This window comes from Phyllobates terribilis, unplaced genomic scaffold, assembly GCF_046119375.1.
Source record: "Phyllobates terribilis strain yellow unplaced genomic scaffold, ASM4611937v1 Scaffold_14__1_contigs__length_39327217, whole genome shotgun sequence".
Classification (NCBI taxonomy): domain Eukaryota; kingdom Metazoa; phylum Chordata; class Amphibia; order Anura; family Dendrobatidae; genus Phyllobates; species Phyllobates terribilis.
The window spans coordinates 17,327,319-17,348,837 of NW_027362774.1; the positions used below are offsets into that span (position 1 = coordinate 17,327,319).

At 47.7% G+C, this 21,519-nt stretch overlaps 1 protein-coding gene across 2 annotated transcripts in view; it reads right to left on the reverse strand.

The window, feature by feature from the left end:
* Positions 1-21,519, reverse strand: part of ZFPM1 (zinc finger protein, FOG family member 1) — a 128,086-nt gene that overhangs the window by 20,329 nt on the left and 86,238 nt on the right. The gene's annotated exons all lie outside the window — the stretch shown is intronic.

The window sequence follows — 21,519 nt, forward strand, 5'->3', positions numbered from 1 at the left end:
ACGGCTGCACAGGGGACTGTCACCCTGATGAAAAATCACCACAAAGCCTGAAAAAAGCAAGATGGTGGCCATAATGGTACGTGATATTACATTTTCCGTCAGTAAATTGTATCCGTAAGAGTTGGAAAAAGTGGAACATCACCTGTCGGCATTATCTTGGGCTTTCGCGGTCTCGCTATCACTGCACGATATGGCCGCCCGGGAGTGTTGGGACGACTGCGGCTTTATCCGAGTTGGGCTAATACCCCGGCTCTGCACGTACGAAGCGCTGACCCCCCCCAAGACCTTCGCTCTATGATCCCCCGATAGTTATTTTTCCCTGAGCTTGTGAAGATAGCGCTGATCTCGCCGCCGTCATTAATATTAAGAGCACTCAGTGAGCTAAGTAGTTAAAAATAATCTTTTTTTCCCCCGATTATCACAGGAGGCAAAGTCCGCTCTGAATCCTATCTCTGTATCAATAGTGTTGGTTCTCGGTGACTCCGAACCACAACAAATACAGTCCCCCGTAATCTAATCTCCCATCGCACTCCAGCATCTGATTGGCCAGCGCCAGCCAGCTGGTCTGCGCATTATCAGACTATTTCCTATCACTGGGATCATTAAGTAAATGTTGCAGGTAACTGGGGCTGTTTGTCACTGATAAGTGGCTCTGAAATGAAATAATAAGAGAGTCAGACTATTAGCGGGTTTCCTGGGAGAGGCGGAAGGTCACTGGGAGCCTTTATATAATGCTGACGCCGCGTTTACCGCTGGGCGGGGGGTGGGGGGGACGATCGATCAGGAGCAGCGCTGCTGATCGTGTCCAGGTTTAATAAGACAATGGGTTTCACTTGTAAGACATGGAAGTCAGTATCGACATGCTGCAAAAAAAAAAAAAACAAGCAAGTCGCAACGAGGGTGCAGCGCTCACTTCTGCCACTAGGTAGCACTATTGGTTTCCATTGTCAGAAAAAAAAATAAAAAAGGGAATTTGGGTAAATATCCGAAATATATGAGCAAAGTTAAGCGTTTCATTTCTTTCAGCAGGATGGACTTTATACCAGATGAATGATCAGTTCTACCAAGGATTACGTGTCCCTTTTTAAAATGCAAGTTGGCCGGACTTTACCAAAAACCCATTCATATTATGCGGAAAAAATATTAATTTCGGATCCGTGGAAGAATTTGGCAGTAGTTTATTTGATTTTTTTTTTTTTTTTAACAGATCCAGCAGCAGAAAGGTTAATTCCCAAGAGGTAAAATGGGGCAGGAAATTCCCAGGAGGGTTGTATTCGGGCAGGCGCTTGCTGCCTTATTTAAAAAGAACCGGTCTGGTGTTCCCTATCAGGTAATTAGCTGCCCAGGTAGAGGGAAACAATGGAGACGGGCAGAGGACTAACAGCCCAATTACACTTCCCCAGCGACAGATGGAGCATGAAGGAAGAAGGCACCGACGTGCTGGGGCAGCGCCAGGGACAGATAATTAAAGGGACAGGATCCCAGCGGACTAAACTTTTCTATAGTTAAAGGGGATTCATTTTTTTTTTTCTTCTAATATTCATTACCACTGATAACCCTTCCCCCAATATCCTTCACGTCTGCGGACAGGGGGGAGCCGGACTCCCACATGTGCAGTATAGAGCCCCTCACCATGGATGAGCTAGCAGGAAGCACGTGGACTGGTGGGCTAGTGGCAGCCCATAAAGAAAGGTCTATCCAAGGGAAGCGATCATGATGAATTCTGTCTCTGCTCTGCAGGATGGTATGGAGCAGGAGGAGCGGATCCGATCGATCTACAGGTTTGTGGCAGAAGTTTAAGTAAAGCTTCTATTTTCTTCACTGAAATCCCTGGTGTTTGTATGGAGGAGTCCAGTGGGCGGTCCTAATCAGTGATTGACAGGTAGATCTAGATGCAAGATGACTGCCAATCTCGGAGTAGGACTGCCCGCTGGACTCCTCCAGGGATTTCAAAGAGTAAAATACAAGTACTGGAACTTTTTCACCTATGGTATTTAATCATTCTACTCGGCTCCTCTATACCCTGCTGCCCGCAGATCAGACCGCACGTACAACATGGCTGATTCCCTTTAAGCAGGTCCTTAAATGGCTCTTACCCCTTTTTAAAGGGAAGCCTGCGAATGCCTAAAGATCTGGAAAGCTATCCTCCTCCTCCTCACTAAATAATTCCCCCCACATCATCTTTTTTTTCTGGGAGGAAACAATTTCACAGAGAAGCAGAAAGAAAACTACAGCAACCCATTCCCATAGTATTACTCCATGAAATAGAAATATACTCAAACTATCAATGTCCTTCATGGACTTGTAACCGCTTTTCGTATATAAAATCTAGACACTATTGGCCGTGTCGGCCCGGACCATGATATCAGACCATATGTGATCCCCCTCCTTTATCTTGCCCTTTGCTTCCGCCTTTTTGTCCTACTTTCTGTGGTTGAAAAAATGATGTTGACAAACGTTCAATATAAGCATTTAATTAATAAATAAATAAAATAAAAATAAAAAATCACCTAATGGAATATTGAACAGGTCACCGCTGTGCCCAAAACTTATTGCAGATGATCTGGACAAGTTTGTAGACAAGAAACAAGAGAAAAAAGTATTTTAAAAGTAAACTTTCCACACTCCACAATGTTCGTGGATGTGGGGGGGGGGATACATTGTGGGTGTTCAGTATCGGCTGGATACGTCTGAGCATCTAATTTTCCCTTTCCTCTGGGGTCAGATAATCCAGCACAAAACTGTAATATAATCATATAAAATCTCACCAGGCCATAAGGTTAAGTTCAGACGAGCGCTGAACTTTGTGGACGTGACGGGCTCCATGTTCTTGTCGGATGGGTGAAGGAACTGCCTAATATTTGCTAGTCTGTACAGTGGAGCAGACTTTTTTCACCCCCCTATGTGCACTAGTACACGACTAGAGTTGATCCGTGCGCTATCAGTGACTGTAAATACATTGGTGTGAACATACTCCAAGGCTGAGTGTTGTGGCGTGCGGGCTGACGGGGCGTGTGGGCTATTACCGTGCCAGGAAGAGATACGGTTTTGCGGTGATGTAGCAGTTAAAGGCCCCTGTGCAAGAACACTATATGGGCCATTTAAAGTCAAGATGTTTGCCGTTTTGCAGGTGCCCCCTTTAACTCTTGGACCCCTGCGGGCTGCACAGGTTGCACCAATGACCTGCATGCGGCACAATATGGCGCACGTGATCTCAGCCTCCGACATCTCTTATCGTTAACAGACATTCTGGATACAAAGTTATAGTCCTTAATTTAGTGTTTGTGCACAGTCTCTCCGCCATGATCTTCACCCCAGGGGAGGAGGTGGAGAGGATGAGATCAATACTTTAGGCTGTGAGTTTGCAGGCATCACAATGAGCCCCCTTGGGGGACTTGTGTTTGGAGTCGCCTCAGCTGTGATCACAAAGCTTGGAAATCACAATTCACATTTATTGATTTTTTTTTTTTGACACAGCACAAACTGAAATGTTTATCAGCGGTGAACTGTGACCTCCACTAATAGCTCCGAGATCTTCGCACCATGAGAAACGCGGCACAGATAGTACAACCGGATTAGGTCGAATTTTTTTTCCTTGCGTTGGGGGGGGGTGGAGGAGGGACGAATAAAGCGGAACAAGCAGAAAAAGTAACGAGCTGGTGAGATACGCCAGTTATTAATGATGGCCGTGAATGCTACGGAAGCGCTGTGTGCATTGGTTATGGGGTGGTTTATGCCAATGGGAAAAAATGGACTCTTTTCTGGGCTCCTGAATGGCAGATCCGCCCAGTTGTACAGGCACAGACTACCGATATACGGTGAATATTAAGACACGGGGAAACTGCCCTTACACTGGGACAATAATGCAAAGATTTTTTTTTCTCTCTCATGTTAGGACCCTCCAAGTACTAATGGCAGAACATCTCCACAACCTGCTCGCTGGTGCAGGAAGCAGAAGACACGGCCCGAGGGCGGCTGGCCTTCCAAGGATAGCAAAGCCTCTATTCCCAGGAAACCGTGGCGGGAGAAGGAAGCAAGTGCAGGGCGATTAGCTCCGTGCCAGAGACGATGAGCAGTCCTGATATCCCGTGCCGGAAAGGGGGAACCACATCTCTGATGTCACCCCAGCTGCTGATAGCCAGAGGATGACTGTGAAAAATGGGACCTCAGATTGCGAGAGCCGGCTGTCAGCACTCGGGGTGCCCGGTCCTATCCACCTTGGTAGTGGTATGGACTCCAGATGACCTGGTCATATTCAGGGGACTGAGCACATTGCATACAGTGTATAGAACAGGACGCAGAATAACAAAGTGGCAAAAAAAAAATCCCCAATGCAAAATCTCTAACAAAGACCCCAATATCACTGATGTTTAATAATACCGCTTGGGAGACCTTTTAAGCCCCCCACTAGTGCCCAGGGCCCTGCACCCACTAATGTGACACCCCGAGGATCACTATTGAGTCACAACCGCTAGAAATGTTAAATGGGGTTAAAACCACCGTACTGCGACCCTGCAGTCATACACAAGTGGGGCTTCCATACTCAGCATAGGATGTGCCCCCCCCCATGACCAGCAGGACCAGGCTAATGGCAACGTGCACACGTCTACCCATAATATTGTGCCTGCCATCTTTGGCCATAATGACGCTGGCAGCGCCAGTCCTAATGACGCTGGTAGCTCCAGACCTAATGACGCTGGCAGCTCCAGTCCTAATGACGCTGGCAGCTCCAGTCCTAATGACGCTGGTAGCTCCAGACCTAATGACGCTGGCAGCTCCAGTCCTAATGACGCTGGTAGCTCCAGTCCTAATGACGCTGGCAGCTCCAGTCCTAATGACGCTGGCAGCTCCAGTCCTAATGACGCTGGTAGCTCCAGTCCTAATGACGCTGGCAGCTCCAGTCCTAATGACGCTGGCAGCTCCAGTCCTGGGGCAAGTGTCCATTGGGGATCAGTAGCCGAGCTCCTACCAATAATTGGTTTACGATGTGACCCATTAACAAGTCACAAAGCTGCTGATACTCAGTATGGGGCTTTCACTGTCCAGCAGCTATAAATCAGGAGGATTTCTGGACATGACATATACCTCCTATATAGGCAAGAAAGCGACATCTGTCAGCACCTTACAGAAAAAAAGAAGGCATACTGTGTGATATCTAATCAGGAAATAAATGGTTATATAGGACTATCAGGACTTCCAAACAAAAGGCTCATTCACCAGGTGTTGAGTGATTTTTAAGCTTTCCTAAAAAAAATCATTATTCTCGCCAGCACACCGCCCTGAGAAAGCAGAACACGTGCTGCCGAGAACTTGTTATTCTACACATACGGAACGATCACACTGACGATCATTCTGTGCACTTGGGAGTTGTGGTCTAACAACCCCTGATCGGCTTTCATGTAGCACGTCATTTAATGGTTGTGTATATCCTGTATTACGACGTTTTGGCGCTTAGAACAGCGCAGAAGACTTTCATACAGCAGAGTATAAAGAGGGCGAATAGCTTGGATTCAACTCCAAAATGTACAGACCCACGATAGATATCCTAAAATCCCAAGGTCATTAATACAGATAATCGATAGCTATTTTATGTGTATATGTTCCTACCATGACGAAGGCTAATTTTGCACACGTTTGGCGGATTTTTCTGCAGCGAAATCTGTGCTTTGTTACATGTGGATTTTCAGGCCGATTTGTCACAGATTTTACCCTTTACGTTCCCCGGTTCTGCACAATGAATTCACACGCTGCACGTCTTAAAATCCGCACTGCGGGTTAATTTTTATGAAGAATTTTTCAGCCGCGAGAAGTTGAGATCTCGTTTACTTCACTGCGCACAAATCCGCCATAACTGAACGTGATTGGGGTCAATCCAGATGCAATCTGCCTTCTATACAGAGAGGTTTAGCCTCCCTATTAAAATGTTTCTAAGCATAATATCCCGCCAAGTTGGACCCATTACGCACCGCTATGGCTGCCGCCACGACATCGCCTTCTATCCTATGCACTGGCCAACAACGACAGAAAAGGGCCCCTGAGCAAGAATAATATATGGCCCCTTTTCAGCCCAAAAACTCCTAAAAATTGCAAAATTGCACCTGCTTTCGAGGTAGAAATGGGCCCCCTTACCTCTTGGGTCCCAGTTCGGCCGCACAGGTTGCACCGATGATATGTCTGCCCTTGATCCTATGTATTAACAATAGGAATAGCTGCCCAGCTTTCTCAGGCTCCTGAATGGCAATGCTGCTTTTTTTTTACCACTGTATTAATGGTATTCCTACAAAGTATTCAGGAGTCTGTGGCAGTCATATTGGTTCATACCCTGCTTTCCGAGAGACAGGTATAAGGGAATTATCTGACAGCCTCAGGGTCTTTCTTCTTGGGCCTCATATAGGAATCTACTTAGTTTTATAAAGTAATAGGCGTATTCTCGGCTGAAAGTTTCCCCCCCTTATTTTTTTTGGATATGGAGTGTTAATCTAAAACAAATACTTCTATCTGCCGCCAAAGCAAGCTCCGTCCGATAAGGAGCAAAATAACTTAAATTATTCTCCCCACCCACACATACCAAAAAAAAGTGACGTTATCAGCGGCATCTCTTCCCTCCCATGTCCATCAGAACATGCTGTGCCTCCGTGGTGTGGAGTTCTGGTCCCACAGATAGCGAGACCTTGAGGTTTTTACCCAAACTCCAGGCATTTGGAGATTAGGGAGGCAGGAGAACTTGGGGGGGGAGATAAAATTAACTGAAACCGGTTTTCATCACATTTGAATGAAAACACTTTGAAATTAAAAGTTAAAAAAACAAGGAGAACTTTTTTTTCGCACATGAGAGGAGGAGATGTCACGTTCTGAGGGGAGAGAGAAGGATTTATCACAGGATCGTAACGCAACAGAAACACAAAAGATAAGGATGAGGGGGTAAGAATCCTTAATCTGAGCAGGTTTAGGGGGACGCGATGACCCAGCTCAAGGCTTTAGACAAAATAGAGAAGGTGCGGGTTAAACCATCCATTCGACTGTAGAGCAAAGTTAGCACTGAATGTACATGCATGGCCGCTCCCAATATTCCTAATAACTAAGCAATAGGGCAGCATTTATTAAAGGGCTATTCCCATATGGGCTAGTTATTTATTCACAGGATGGGTGAGAACTTGCTGACTCCAAGGACCACCAAGCTCTGAAGTGTTCCATTAAGGCCGCCCAACACATTAGAGGAACAGTGGCCAAACCTGCCGAAATTGCCAGAATTGGATGACAGTCTAATGTGTATGGGGTGCATCCCAACATTCTCCAGGGCCAGAAGAGGAGGAGGCGAGGGCCAGAAGGGTCTGGAAGAGGATGATGCGGCAAGGGCCAGAAGGGTCTGGAAGGGGAGGAGGCGAGGGCCAGAAGGGTCCGGAAGGGGAGGAGGCGAGGGCCAGAAGGGTCCGGAAGGGGAGGAGGCGAGGGCCAGAAGGGTCCGGAAGGGGAGGAGGCGGCGAAGGCCAGAATGGTCTGGAAGAGAATGAGGCAAGATCCAGAAGAGGAAGCAAGGAGCTGGAAGAGGAGGCGGCGGCGAGAGCCAAAAGGGTCTGGAAGAGGACGATGCGGCAAGGGCCAGAAGTGTCTGGAAGAGGACGAGGTGGCGAGAGCCAGAAGTGTCTGGAAGAGGACGAGGCGGCGAGGGCCAGAAGTGTCTGGAAGAGGACGAGGCGGCGAGGGCCAGAAGGGTCTGGAAGATGACGAGGCGGCAAGGGCCAGAAGGGTCTGGAAGATGACTAGGCGGCAAGGGCCAGAAGGGTCTGGAAGAGGACGAGGCGGCAAGGGCCAGAAGGGTCTGGAAGAGGACGAGGCGGCAAGGGCCAGAAGGGTCTGGAAGGGGAGGACGCGAGGGCCAGAAGGCTCCGGAAGGGGAGGAGGCGAGGGCCAGAAGGGTCCGGAAGGGGAGGAGGCGAGAGCCAGAAGGGTCCGGAAGGGGAGGAGGCGGCGAAGGCCAGAATGGTCTGGAAGGGGAGGAGGCGGCGAGGGCCAGAAGGGTCCGGAAGGGGAGGAGGCGGCGAAGACCAGAATGGTCTGGAAGAGAATGAGGCAAGATCCAGAAGAGGAAGCAAGGAGCTGGAAGAGGAGGTGGCGGCGAGGGCCAGAAGGGTCTGGAAGAGGACGAGGCAACGAGGGCCAGAAGGGTCTGGAAGAGGACAAGGCGGCGTGGGCCAGAAGAGTCTGGAAGAGGAGGAGACAAGAACCTGAAGAGGAGGCGGCAAGGGCCAGAAGGGTATGGAAGAAGAGGCGGCGAGGGCCAGAAGGGTCTGGAAGAAGAGGCGGCGAGGGCCAGAAGGGTCTGGAAGAGGAGGCGGCGAGGGCCAGAAGGGTCTGGAAGAGGAGGCGGCGAGGGCCAGAAGGGTCTGGAAGAGGAGGCGGCGAGGGCCAGAAGGGTATGGAAGAAGAGGCGGCGAGGGCCAGAAGGGTCTGGAAGAAGAGGCGGCGAGGGCCAGAAGGGTCTGGAAGAGGAGGCGGCGAGGGCCAGAAGGGTCTGGAAGAGGAGGCGGCGAGGGCCAGAAGGGTCTGGAAGAGGAGACGGCGAGGGCCAGAAGGGTCTGGAAGAGGAGGCGGCGAGGGCCAGAAGGGTCTGGAAGAGGAAGCGGCGAGGGCCAGAAGGGTCTGGAAGAGGAGGCGGCGAGGGCCAGAAGGGTCTGGAAGAGGAGGCGGCGAGGGCCAGAAGGGTCTGGAAGAGGAGGCGGCGAGGGCCAGAAGGGTCTGGAAGAGGAGGCGGCGAGGGCCAGAAGGGTCTGGAAGGGAAGGAGGCGAGGGCCAGAAGGGTCCGGAAGGGGAGGAGGCGGCGAAGGCCAGAATGGTCTGGAAGAGGATGAGGCAAGATCCAGAAGAGGAAGCAAGGAGCTGGAAGAGGAGGTGGCGGCGAGGGCCAGAAGGGTCTGGAAGAGGACGAGGCGGCGAGGGCCAGAAGGGTCTGGAAGATGAGGAGACAAGAACCAGAAGAGGAGGCGAGGATCTGGAAGAGGAGGCGGCAAGGGCCAAAAGGGTCTGCAAGAGGAGGAGACAAGAACCAGAAGAGGAGGCAGCAAGGGCCAAAAGGGTCTGGAAGAGGAGGCGGCGAGGGCCAGAAGGGTCTGGAAGAGGAGGCGGCGAGGGCCAGAAGGGTCTGGAAGAGGAGGCGGCGAGGGCCAGAAGGGTCTGGAAGAGGAGGCGGCGAGGGCCAGAAGGGTCTGGAAGAGGAGGCGGCGAGGGCCAGAAGGGTCTGGAAGAGGAGGCGGCGAGGGCCAGAAGGGTCTGGAAGAGGAGGCGGCGAGGGCCAGAAGGGTCTGGAAGAGGAGGCGGCGAGGGCCAGAAGGGTCTGGAAGAGGAGGCGGCGAGGGCCAGAAGGGTCTGGAAGAGGAGGCGGCGAGGGCCAGAAGGGTCTGGAAAAGGAGGCGGCGAGGGCCAGAAGGGTCTGGAAGAGGAGGCGGCGAGGGCCAGAAGGGTCTGGAAGAGGAGGAGATGAAGGCCAGAAGCTAAAAAAGCTGAGCTGCAGGGTAAAGCATAGTGGCAGAAAAAGAAATCAGCAAAGTAAGAAGGAATATAAACTCGAAGCAATTGAGCAAAGATTAAAGGAAAAGAAGTTAACTACTGTAATACACTGTGTACAGAATTATTAGGCAAGTTGTATTTTAGATCATTATTTTTATTATTGATCAACAACTATGTTCTCAATCAACCCAAAAGACTCAAATATCCAAGCTTAATATTTTTGGAAGTTGGAGTGGTTTTCTTTAGATTTGGCTATCTTAGGAGGATATCTGTTTGTGCAGGTAAATATTACTGTGCAGAATTATTAGGCAACTTAATAAAAACCAAATATAATCCCATCTCACTTGTTTACTTTCACCAGGTAAACCAATATCAGTGCACAAAATTTAGAAATAAACATTTCTGACATGCAAAAACAAAAAAAAATGAGTGATGAATATAGCCACCTTTCTTTATGATGACCCTCAGCAGCCTCCATCCATAGATTCTGTCAGTTGCTTGATCTGTTTTCGATCAACATTGCGTGCAGCAGCCACCACAGCCTCCCAGACACTGCTCCCAGAGGTGTACTGTTTTCCCTCCCTGTAGATCTCACATTTTATGATGGACCACAGGTTCTCTATGGGGTTCAGATCAGGTGAACAAGGGGGCCATGTCATTATTTTTTCTTCTTTTAAACCTTTACTGGCCAGCCACGCTGTGGAGTAGTTGGATGCATGTGATGGAGCATTGTCCTGCATGAAAATCATGTTTTTCTTGAACGATACAGACTTCTTCCTGTACCACTGCTTGAAGAAGTTGTCTTCCAGAAACTGGCAGTAGGTCTGGGAGTTGACCTTCACTCCATCCTCAACCCGAAAAGGTCCCACAAGTTCATCTTTGATGATACCAGCCCATACCAGTACCCCACCTCCACCTTGCTGGCGTCTGAGTCGGAGTAGAGCTCGATGCCCTTTACTGATCCAGCCTCTGGCCCATCCATCTGGCCCATCAAGATTCACACTCATTTCATCAGTCCATAAAACCTTTGAACAATCAGTCTTAAGGTATTTCTTGGCCCATTCTTGACGTTTTATCTTATGTTTCTTGTTTATAGGTGGTGGTTTTTCAGCCTTCCTTACCTTGGTCATGTCCCTGAGTATCGCACACCTTGTGCTTTTTGATACTCCAGTAACATTGCAGCTCTGAAATATGGTAAAACTGGTGGCGAATGGCATCTTGGCAGCTTCACGCTTGATTTTCCTCAATTCATGGGCAGTTATTTTGCGCCTTTTTTGGCCAACACGCTTCTTGCGACCCTGTTGGCTGTTTGCCATGAAACGCTTGATTGTTCGGTGATCACGCTTCAAAAGTTTGGAAATTTCAAGACTGCTGCCTCCCTCTGCAAGACAGCTCACAATACTGGACTTTTCAGAGCTCGTCAAATCTCTCTTCTGACCCATTTTGCCAAAGGAAAAGAAGTTGCCTAATAATTAAGCACACCTTATATAGGGTGTTGATGTAATTAGTCAACACCCCTCCTCATTACAGAGATGCTCATCACCAGATTTACTTAATTGGTAGTTGGCTCTCCAGAATATGCAGCTTGGATTAGGACAACATGTATAAAAAGTATCATGTGAGCAAAATACGTATTTGCCTAATAATTCTGCACACAGTGTAGATCCGGAGCAACTGCGGCAAACCATGCAAGCATTCTGCACCTCGTCAATATGTACAGAAGTAGACAGGGATGATTAAGACAAAAAGAGCTAAAAATAGAGTAATTGCAGAAAATAAGGCTATCAAAGACAATGTCAGGCATAACTACATCCGATGACGGAGAGCAGTAACCTTACTCCTCGACCATCGCCTACATTGAAGTAACCTATTCATAAAAAGTGCATGATGCAACCTGCCAGACTTGGGTGTCTTGTAAAGACTGCAAGAAACAGTTAATCCAAAGTCATCACGAAAATGAGAAAGCTCAAGGATAAAGTTTATGAATTACGGGCAGAGCGATCCAATAAATTTAATGGAAGTCTAAAAGGTAAAAGCGCTAATCCTGGTGCTCTGGCATCACATACCGAGAGCAAAAACATGGCCGAGTAATCTGCTGCAATCCTTCCTCGACTATGCAGACGCATCCTGATAACATCTCTGCCCCCATGCGCAGTAATGAACTTTTAATTTTTATGCTTCCAGGCAAAATAACATAGAGCCCATAAAAAGGGACAATGCACGGCGTTAAAATGGATTTAATTAAAGAGATGTGAAGGAAGCGAAAAACGGATCATTAAATGTAGCAAAGAGAAAATGTAACCAGAGCTTAGGAAAAGCCGAGGAAGGCAAACAAACAAACAAACCACGGGGGGAAACCTGCAAAGTAGACCCACGCCTATTATAATAATGGCTTAAAGGACAATTCCTCATAAACAAGAAGTGATATAGAAGTACGGATGATTTGTAATTCAGGAGTTGTTCCACGGCTTTCTTAGCCTGTTTTTGTTTCAGGATTTTTGGAAAGTTGGGCATTAGAACTTCACGTTACTTGTCACTCATCTTTTCTAGAATCGGATCAATGCTGGCAGACCTCACGAAAGGCTAAATTAGGAGGTAAATTCTCTTTGCTGTGGCTCAATGCGGTGCAGAGAACTACACGGCGTCACGCACGGAGTCCGCGCTGTAAATCCCCATGAGCGTCTGTGTCTGCGGCTCCGGGGGTGAAGAGTTTGGAATTTTTCAGGGAACAGTTTTCTCATCAATTTGTAAAAGCAAATGAACCAGCCCTCCATCTGTAAATGCGACCAAGTTGAGGATTATAGATTATAGTTATCAGTTATTTGCATATCAGAATTTTAAAGCAGACAAACCCCTCCAGCAAACAAGGTCATTCCAAAGATAAAAATTCAGTTATTTTTTTTTTTCTTCTTCTTCTTCTTCTTCTTCTTTAATTCCCAGCCTCAACTTGTCATGCTTAAAGTGACATTATAAAATTAACCCTGGAGGTGCTGGAAGATCAAGAGCTTCACCACAACAGAGAACACACCTTCACAGCCAAACCACAATGGAGCTCCTCTGCTCTCCTCTTTGTTTGTTTATTTTTTTTAATATTTTACATTTTTGAAAGAAAAAAAAAAGAAAAAAGACCCCAACATAGTTACACTTGTGAAACGAGAAGGAAAAATGCTCCAAATTGAGCCCCAGAGGTAGAGCCATGGTGGGAAACCTGGAGCCAAGGCTTGATGGGAGTTGTAGTCTTGCAATACTTGTTTGTGCAATTTTTTTCTTGTTTTTGCCTGGGTCCAAATAAAATTGTAGAAAGTAGGTGAAGTGGTATAGGGAGGGGTAATGGTCTTCCAGACCAGAGAGCTTACACCAGACATTACTTAAAGGGAATGTCCACTTCCTAAATTAAATAATGCCCCATATAAAAAAAGGGGCACAGTCAGGCTCCGAGGCCGGGGTTAAAATCGGCTGACGGACTACTAGCCCCCCAGACCCATCTTTTAGGTCGCACTGTCTTCATTCTTGGAGCTGGTTAAGACGTTGGCACTGCTGTATTAGTCATGTCAGACAGATTTCTGATAGAAGCACAGACTAAACGGTTATTACTGCACGGGAATTGGGTTTTAGAAAACTAAAATTTTGCTACTGGGAAAGGAAACTTTGGCTGCGGATACATGTGCTCTCGTAAAGCCGCCATGACGGCTCCGGTAGGAGTTGTCGCTTACTTATAAGCACAGCCACATGGATAAACTGCTCACGGGGCCAACGGTGCCACTCTGCAGCTGGGCGACCATGCCTTTAGGAGTTACAGAGGAACATTGGGTGTGACCAAGACACCGAGGTGTAGCCAACAGGTCGTGCACCCTCAAGCACTGACATAGGGGACCTCGGGGCGGTTTTTGGAATGGTCGCTGGTATCGAATGTCTTCCTTGCCACGAATGTCACCTAAGTAGACGTCGCGTGAGCTCCCGGTCATGTTTTACAAGCTGTGTGATGCAAACAGCAGGGATCCCATGGCTGCTCCAGAGATGGAGAATACTAGGGACCGAGATAGCAATCTGAGCCTAAATTATTCACCAGTGCGAGGCAGAAACGCCGGGCGGACAAAGGAGGGGGCAGACTGCGATCAGAGCCGCAAAGGGCTCGCCGTAAACTAATCCGCTCTGGCTGCCATCAATGGTCTATAGCGTCTGGGGAGGGAGAGGAACAGAGACCTAAAAGCGGGTGGACAAGAGAAAATTGCATCTGAAGACGAAAACAACTGCACCGTGTGAACGGACCAATATACAGTAATGTAAGGGGGAAATGGCAGAGCAGCAGCCCAAAACTCCGATGAACAGGAGGTGGATTCAGACTACCCGGAATAGAAAGAAAAATGTAGGAAAACACAGTTACTACTCCCTAACGGAGCAGAACTGCAGTGTAAAGCATAGTGAATAAAGAAATCAAGGCTTCATTACTGCCTGGTGCCGCTATGGGCACAGGCGGAAAAGATAGAAAAGTGTTCCTGTTCCCAACAATATATTGAACCTTTGCCGATCTGCTTTGGAGATGGATGTGGGCCCCTGACTCCTTGGACCCCTGTGCAGCCGCACAGGTTGCACCAATGATATGTCCATTGTGGGCGACTGTCTGCCTGTATTGGCTTCCATGGCACATGGTCGGGGGATAGGGGGGGGACATGCATGAATTTTCCAGCAATATCAGATATGTGGCTGACGGTAGAAGCTGCAGGGGGAGGGATGTGGAATATTGGGTTTTTTTCCGTGGTTTTGGCGCTGAATGTAATTCCGCGGTTCCCGTGTTAACACGCTGCATGTGCAGTGGACGCAGGGTGATAAAATGAAGGAATTCAGTGTCTCCTCCATTTCCTTCTCTGGTCTTTTCACCAGTGCTGTCCCTGATAAGTGCACTGTCTGCACAGGAGCAGATAGAAAGCCTATCAGTCGGGTATGTGCGAGCGAAGTCCCCTATCACCATTTGATCGCAGGCGCTGCCATCTACTCCCAACCACACAGAAATTAATAACACTCCAATTACCGGAACAGAGCGAGGCTGAAGGCACATGATAGGGAAGGATCTCATACGTGGAGAGGAAGCATGAAATGGAGAAAAAAAAAATAGGACAGGTTTGAGGGACAGCGGAGGAATGCGGCTCACCCACTGGTATTATATGTGTCCTGTATACAGAGGATTTCTAAACCTCCCATCCTTCAGTTAAGATGCATTTATAATGTCCGACCTGCAGCCATTAAATGACCGCCGTCGATCAGCGATCGTTTAATAGCTGTCTAGACAGATCGACCGCCCTTCCATGTGCACAGAATGATCCGTTCAATCCACAGAACGTCATTGTCCTCGGCAGCTCGTCTTGGGTCACACAGGACGATGTGCCGCAGAGAGCAATGATTTTCAAGAAAGCTTAAAAAAAAAAAAAAAAAAAAAAAAAAACAATTCACCCTTTTACTCTTTTTTTTTGGGTTGATTGCACAATTATCAGCTAACGAGCGTCCCTAGGTTCGCACAAAAGATCATCGTTCTCGGCAGCGCGACGTTCTGTGTCAACAAGTCTTGAGCTGCAAGAATGGAAAGATCAATTGCAGATCATTCAGCGCAAGTGTAACGTGCTATTAAATGACCACCAACCTGCAGAGGTGTCACCGATCGGCGGTGGATTAACGCTGCGCAGCCACCGGGTCCATGTACACGGTCCGTACCGCAGCAATAAATGACTGACGATCAACTACTTACTCAGAGCGATCTTCAGATGAATGGTCTAGTAATGGATCGCTCAGTGCACACAGGCTGCCATTGTTCTCAACAGCGTCGGACCTGGTTACACAGGACGATGTGCTGCCGAGAATGATGATCTGTAATGGATCGCTCAGTGCACACAGGCTGCCATTGTTCTCAGCAGCGTCGGAACCTGGTTACACAGGACGATGTGTTGCCGAGAATGATGATCTGTAATGGATCGGTCAGTGCACACAGGCTGCCATTGTTTTCAGCAACTCTGGACCTGGTTACACAGGATGATGTGCTGCTGAGAATGATGATCTGTAATGGATCGGTCAGTGCACACAGGCTGCCATTGTTCTCAGCAGCTCTGGACCTGGTTACACAGGACGATGTGCTGCCGAGAATGATGATCTGTAATGGATCGGTCAGTGCACACAGGCAGCCATTGTTCTCAGCAGCGTCGGACCTGGTTAAACAGAATGACGTGCTGCCGAGGATAATGATCTGTAATGGATCGCTCAGTGCACACAGGCTGCCATTGTTCTCAGCAGCTCCGGACCTGGTTACACAGGATGATGTTCTGCCGAGAATGATGATCTGTAATGGATCGCTCAGTGCACACAGGCTGCCATTGTTCTCAGCAGCGTCGGACCTGGTTAAACAGGACGACGTGCTGCCGAGGATAATGATCTGTAATGGATTGCTCAGTGCACACAGGCTGCCATTGTTCTCAGCAGCTCCGGACCTGGTTACACAGGACGATGTGCTGCCAAGAATGATGATCTGTAATGGATCGGTCAGTGCACACAGGCAGCCATTGTTCTCAGCAGCTCCGGACCTGGTTACACAGGACGATGTTCTGCCGAGAATGATGATCTGTAATGGATCGGTCAGTGCACACAGGCTGCCATTGTTCTCAGCAGCTCCGGACCTGGTTACACAGGACGATGTTCTGCCGAGAATGATGATCTGTAATGGATCGCTCAGTGCACACAGGCTGCCATTGTTCTCAGCAGCTCCGGACCTGGTTACACAGGATGATGTTCTGCCGAGAATGATGATCTGTAATGGATCACTCAGTGCACACAGGCTGCCATTGTTCTCAGCAGCATCGGACCTGGTTACACAGGACGACGTGCTGCCGTGGATAATGATCTGTAATGGATTGCTCAGTGCACACAGGCTGCCATTGTTCTCAGCAGCTCCGGACCTGGTTACACAGGACGATGTTCTGCCGAGAATGATGATCTGTAATGGATCGGTCAGTGCACACAGGCTGCCATTGTTCTCAGCAGCTCTGGACCTGGTTACACAGGACAATGTGCTGCTGAGAATGGTTATCTTTGGCAAACAAAAGATCATTTCACCCGACTTGTTCTTGAGGGGACGGGCAGCTGGTTTTAATTATACAATTATCATGCAATGTATGTTTCTAGGAACTATAATTATGCAGTGCGAATGCAGCAATAGCCTCTCCAATGCCTGAAAGGCCTGATACCAGAGAACAATAAAATGTCATATATTCATCCCTCAGTACTGCCCAAAATGGCTGACAAAAGGGAGCAATAAATTGTATTCACGACTCCTACATTCAGCCCAAAATAGTTGTAGCAGTTAACAATAGACTATTTATGGAAATTAATAGGGTGCCCTCACTGGGGTCAAGAGGGCCTTGGTGCTAGGTGTGGAGGACGGTGCCATTGGTGGGGGCTTTGCAGGACTTCAGGGCGTGGGTTAATAACGTGGGGTCCTACACCCCCCGATGTGACCAGCGACGTTCATTTCTACAGGTGACGCGATTACCTGGGTGTGTAGTCCGGAGATATATGTTCCAGTATCTGAACAGGATGTTTTTCACATCGAAAGCACCAGTGGAAATCTACCGCACAGCATCTCTCATCAGCAATTAATCAAGGCAGGCGATTAGCTAATCAGGTGAACTTTGCATGTGTCAGTTTAGTCATCGCTGGGTGCAGAGGGGTGCTACGCGTGACCCTGCCGATCAGATCAAGTGTATAAGGCAAGGGTGACAGGATAGGTGACATGCAGATGTGGCCAAGTTTACCAGGACGAGGATAACACAACACTGGGATGTCACCGAGCAAAAAAAAAAAACTGAGGAGACGACTTATTCCTCATAAGTAAGACCACCTGTAACAAGTTATCAAGATGGGGCAGTATTTGTCAAGTTAGACTTGGCTACATCTGTATCACCCCAAACCCACCTGCAACTTTCAGGGTATGTTCACACGTGGCCTTTTTTGCAGGTTTTTTTTTTCTGCAGGAAAGCAGCTTGCATTTTGCAGTAGTAAAAGCTCAGAGATCTCAGAAATCTACTGCACTCACTTGTTTGTTTTTTTTCCTGAAACAATCGGCAGCTTGTCAGTTCTTTCAGCACTTTTTCCCTACAGAAACCAATGGGAAGCGCGGAAAAATGCAGGAAAGTATTTGCGCTGTGTTTTTTTTTTACAGCATTATTGGTAAATAAAATTAACTTTATTAACACGAACTATAGACGAAGCACGCGTGAACATGCCTGAAAAATGCAGCATAAAAAAGGAGCAAAAATGCAGCAAATAGGGGAGTTTTATCAGCAGCATTTTTACTGCCAAAAGTGAAGGCTGCAGAAATTAACGCTGAAAAAAACTCTCAGTGTGAACGTAGCCATCTTAGTACACAGAGTTACAATAAAAAAATATTACATTTAATAATAATTATTTAATAGATTCAATGTAGTAACAGGAAATCCTCAGGGAAAACAATCACGACTTAAAGCGAGGAGCTGAAGGTCGGGCGTCATTGGAGCGTCCAACAGGACAACGATCCCCAGCATATCCACTACCTCACCGCCCAACGAGGCTCGGTGTCAAAAGAAGTCCTGGAAGACTCCAGTCGTCTGACCTGAACTGCATAGAAAAAAAATCTTTGGTGGGATATGGAGAAGGCGGCTGCAACAGCATACCCAAATATACTAGTGACCTGGAGACTGACAAATGAGGAATAGGCTACAGTGTCTGACTATAAACCATGTCTGCAGCAGGTTATAACAGCCAGAGGGGACTAATGAGCACTGAAGTGGCTGGTTATAACAGCCAGAGCACTAAAGTCGCTAGTCATGAAGGAGTGAATAATTCTGAAACTACAGGAGTCAGGAAAAGTGACATTTTGTGTTCTGAATTCAGATAAATCACTTGTTATATTAGTTGTGTTCAGACACTCTCATCATGCTGGTAAAAATAATATCCGGTCATTTATTAGCCATATATGTTTCTATAGATCAATATGGTGTTTACAGTAACGCGAGTGAATGACCGAGTCTAAGTGACGTATTAGATGAACCATTGCGGCAGAAGACCATATAATCCCTCTCCTATGAGCGCCGGCTCCCACCTAGGATCAGTCTCGAGGCCTCTTCTGCCTGCGTACGTGCCACCTATTTCCTATCTAACGCTCCACTTCCTGTTTATGATATCTTGCAGAATTCCAGAGCATTCCAGTGCGGCTCCGTCACTCCACGGACAGTTCCGCTACCAGAATCCCCGCACGGTCATTTCAGTCCTCACGTCTTCTAAAAAAGCCCATGTGTCTAAGCGAATGAGATTTGGAACTCAAGGAGTTAAAGGGGATCTCCGGTATTGGACAAACAAATCTCAATTACAGTAGAAGTAGTTTTGCAAAGTTCTAACAAACTTTCTCTTTCTCACTATTTTCAGGCTCACTGCTGCGGTCAGTGATTTGCGCAGCCCTAATGACTGTCACAGCTGAGGTTTGCTACAAGTGACAGTATACAACCGCAGCACTAACCCCATTGGTCCTAAAAGTTGGTACAAAGTATCACTGCAGGTAAAGCGCATTATAAGACTTTAGCAAACTCTTAGCTGTGACACTTATTGGGTCTTATCAGTCCCTGGATGGAAACAAGTGGCTTCCACTGACTAATAGCAAGCAGGGGTGTTACATTGTGAGAAAAACACATCTTAACGTACAAACAATATGGAAAAAGTGTATCCTGGCAAGAAAAACTTTAAAGCGACCTCTCTGTGATGGAGAATCTATCAAACTAGTTATTTACCGTCAATGCATTCTGTCTATATCATACATGCCAAATCTGGCCCGTGACACCAAAACCACTACCCCTATGTGGGGCCATTATTCTGTATGGAGGACTATGTGGGTCCCATTATACTGTATGGAGGACTATGTGGGTCCCATTATACTGTAAGGAGGACTATGTGGGTCCCATTATACTGTATGGAGGACTATGTGGGGCCCATTTTACTGTATGGAGGACTATGTGGGGCCCATTATACTGTATGGAGGACCATGTGGGGCCCATTATACTGTATGGAGGACCATGTGGTGCCCATTATTCTGTGTGGAGGACCATGTGGGGCCCATTATTCTGTATGGAGGACTATGTGGGGCCCATTATACTGTATGGAGGACTATGTGGGTCCCATTATACTGTATGGAGGACTATGTGGGTCCCATTATACTGTATGGAGGACTATGTGGGTCCCATTATACTGTATGGAGGACTATGTGGGTCCCATTATACTGTATGGAGGACTATGTGGGTCCCATTATACTGTATGGAGGACTATGTGGGGCCCATTATACTGTATGGAGGACTATGTGGGGCCCATTATACTGTATGGAGGACTATGTGGGGCCCATTATACTGTATGGAGGACCATGTGGTGCCCATTATTCTGTATGGAGGACCATGTGGTGCCCATTATTCTGTATGGAGGACTATGTGGGGCCCATTATTCTGTATGGAGGACTATGTGGGGCCCATTATTCTGTATGGTGGACTATATGAGGCCATTATACTGTATGGAGGACTATGTGGGGCCATTATACTGTATGGAGGACTATGTGGGGCCCATTATTCTGTATGGAGGACTATGTGGGGCCCATTATACTGTATGGAGGACTATGTGGGTCCCATTATACTGTATGGAGGACTATGTGGGTCCCATTATACTGTATGGAGGACTATGTGGGTCCCATTATACTGTATGGAGGACTATGTGGGGCCCATTATACTGTATGGAGGACTATGTGGGGCCCATTTTACTGTATGGAGGACTATGTGGGGCCCATTATACTGTATGGAGGACCATGTGGGGCCCATTATACTGTATGGAGGACCATGTGGTGCCCATTATTCTGTATGGAGGACCATGTGGTGCCCAATATTCTGTATGGAGGACTATGTGGGTCCCATTATACTGTATGGAGGACTATGTGGGTCCCATTATACTGTATGGAGGACTATGTGGGTCCCATTATACTGTATGGAGGACTATGTGGGTCCCATTATACTGTATGGAGGACTATGTGGGTCCCATTATACTGTATGGAGGCCTATGTGGGTCCCATTATACTGTATGGAGGACTATGTGGGGCCCATTATACTGTATGGAGGACTATGTGGGGCCCATTATACTGTATGGAGGACCATGTGGGGCCCATTATACTGTATGGAGGACCATGTGGTGCCCATTATTCTGTATGGAGGACCATGTGGTGCCCATTATTCTGTATGGAGGACTATGTGGGGCCCATTATTCTGTATGGAGGACTATGTGGGGCCCATTATTCTGTATGGTGGACTATATGAGGCCATTATACTGTATGGAGGACTATGTGGGGCCATTATACTGTATGGAGGACTATGTGGGGCCCATTATTCTGTATGGAGGACTATGTGGGGCCCATTATACTATATGGAGGACTATGTGGGTCCCATTACACTGTATGGAGGACTATGTGGGTCCCATTATACTGTATGGAGGACTATGTGGGTCCCATTATACTGTATGGAGGACTATGTGGGTCCCATTATACTGTATGGAGGACTATGTGGGGCCCATTATACTGTATGGAGGACTATGTGGGGCCCATTATACTGTATGGAGGACTATGTGGGACCATTATACTGTATGGAGGACTATGTGGGGCCCATTATTCTGTATGGAGGACTATGTGGGGCCCATTATTCTGTATGGTGGACTATATGAGGCCATTATACTGTATGGAGGACTATGTGGGGCCATTATACTGTATGGAGGACTATGTGGGGCCCATTATTCTGTATGGAGGACTATGTGGGGCCCATTATACTGTATGGAGGACTATGTGGGTCCCATTATACTGTATGGAGGACTATGTGGGGCCCATTATACTGTATGGAGGACTATGTGGGTCCCATTATACTGTATGGAGGACTATGTGGGGCCCATTATACTGTATGGAGGACTATGTGGGGCCCATTATAC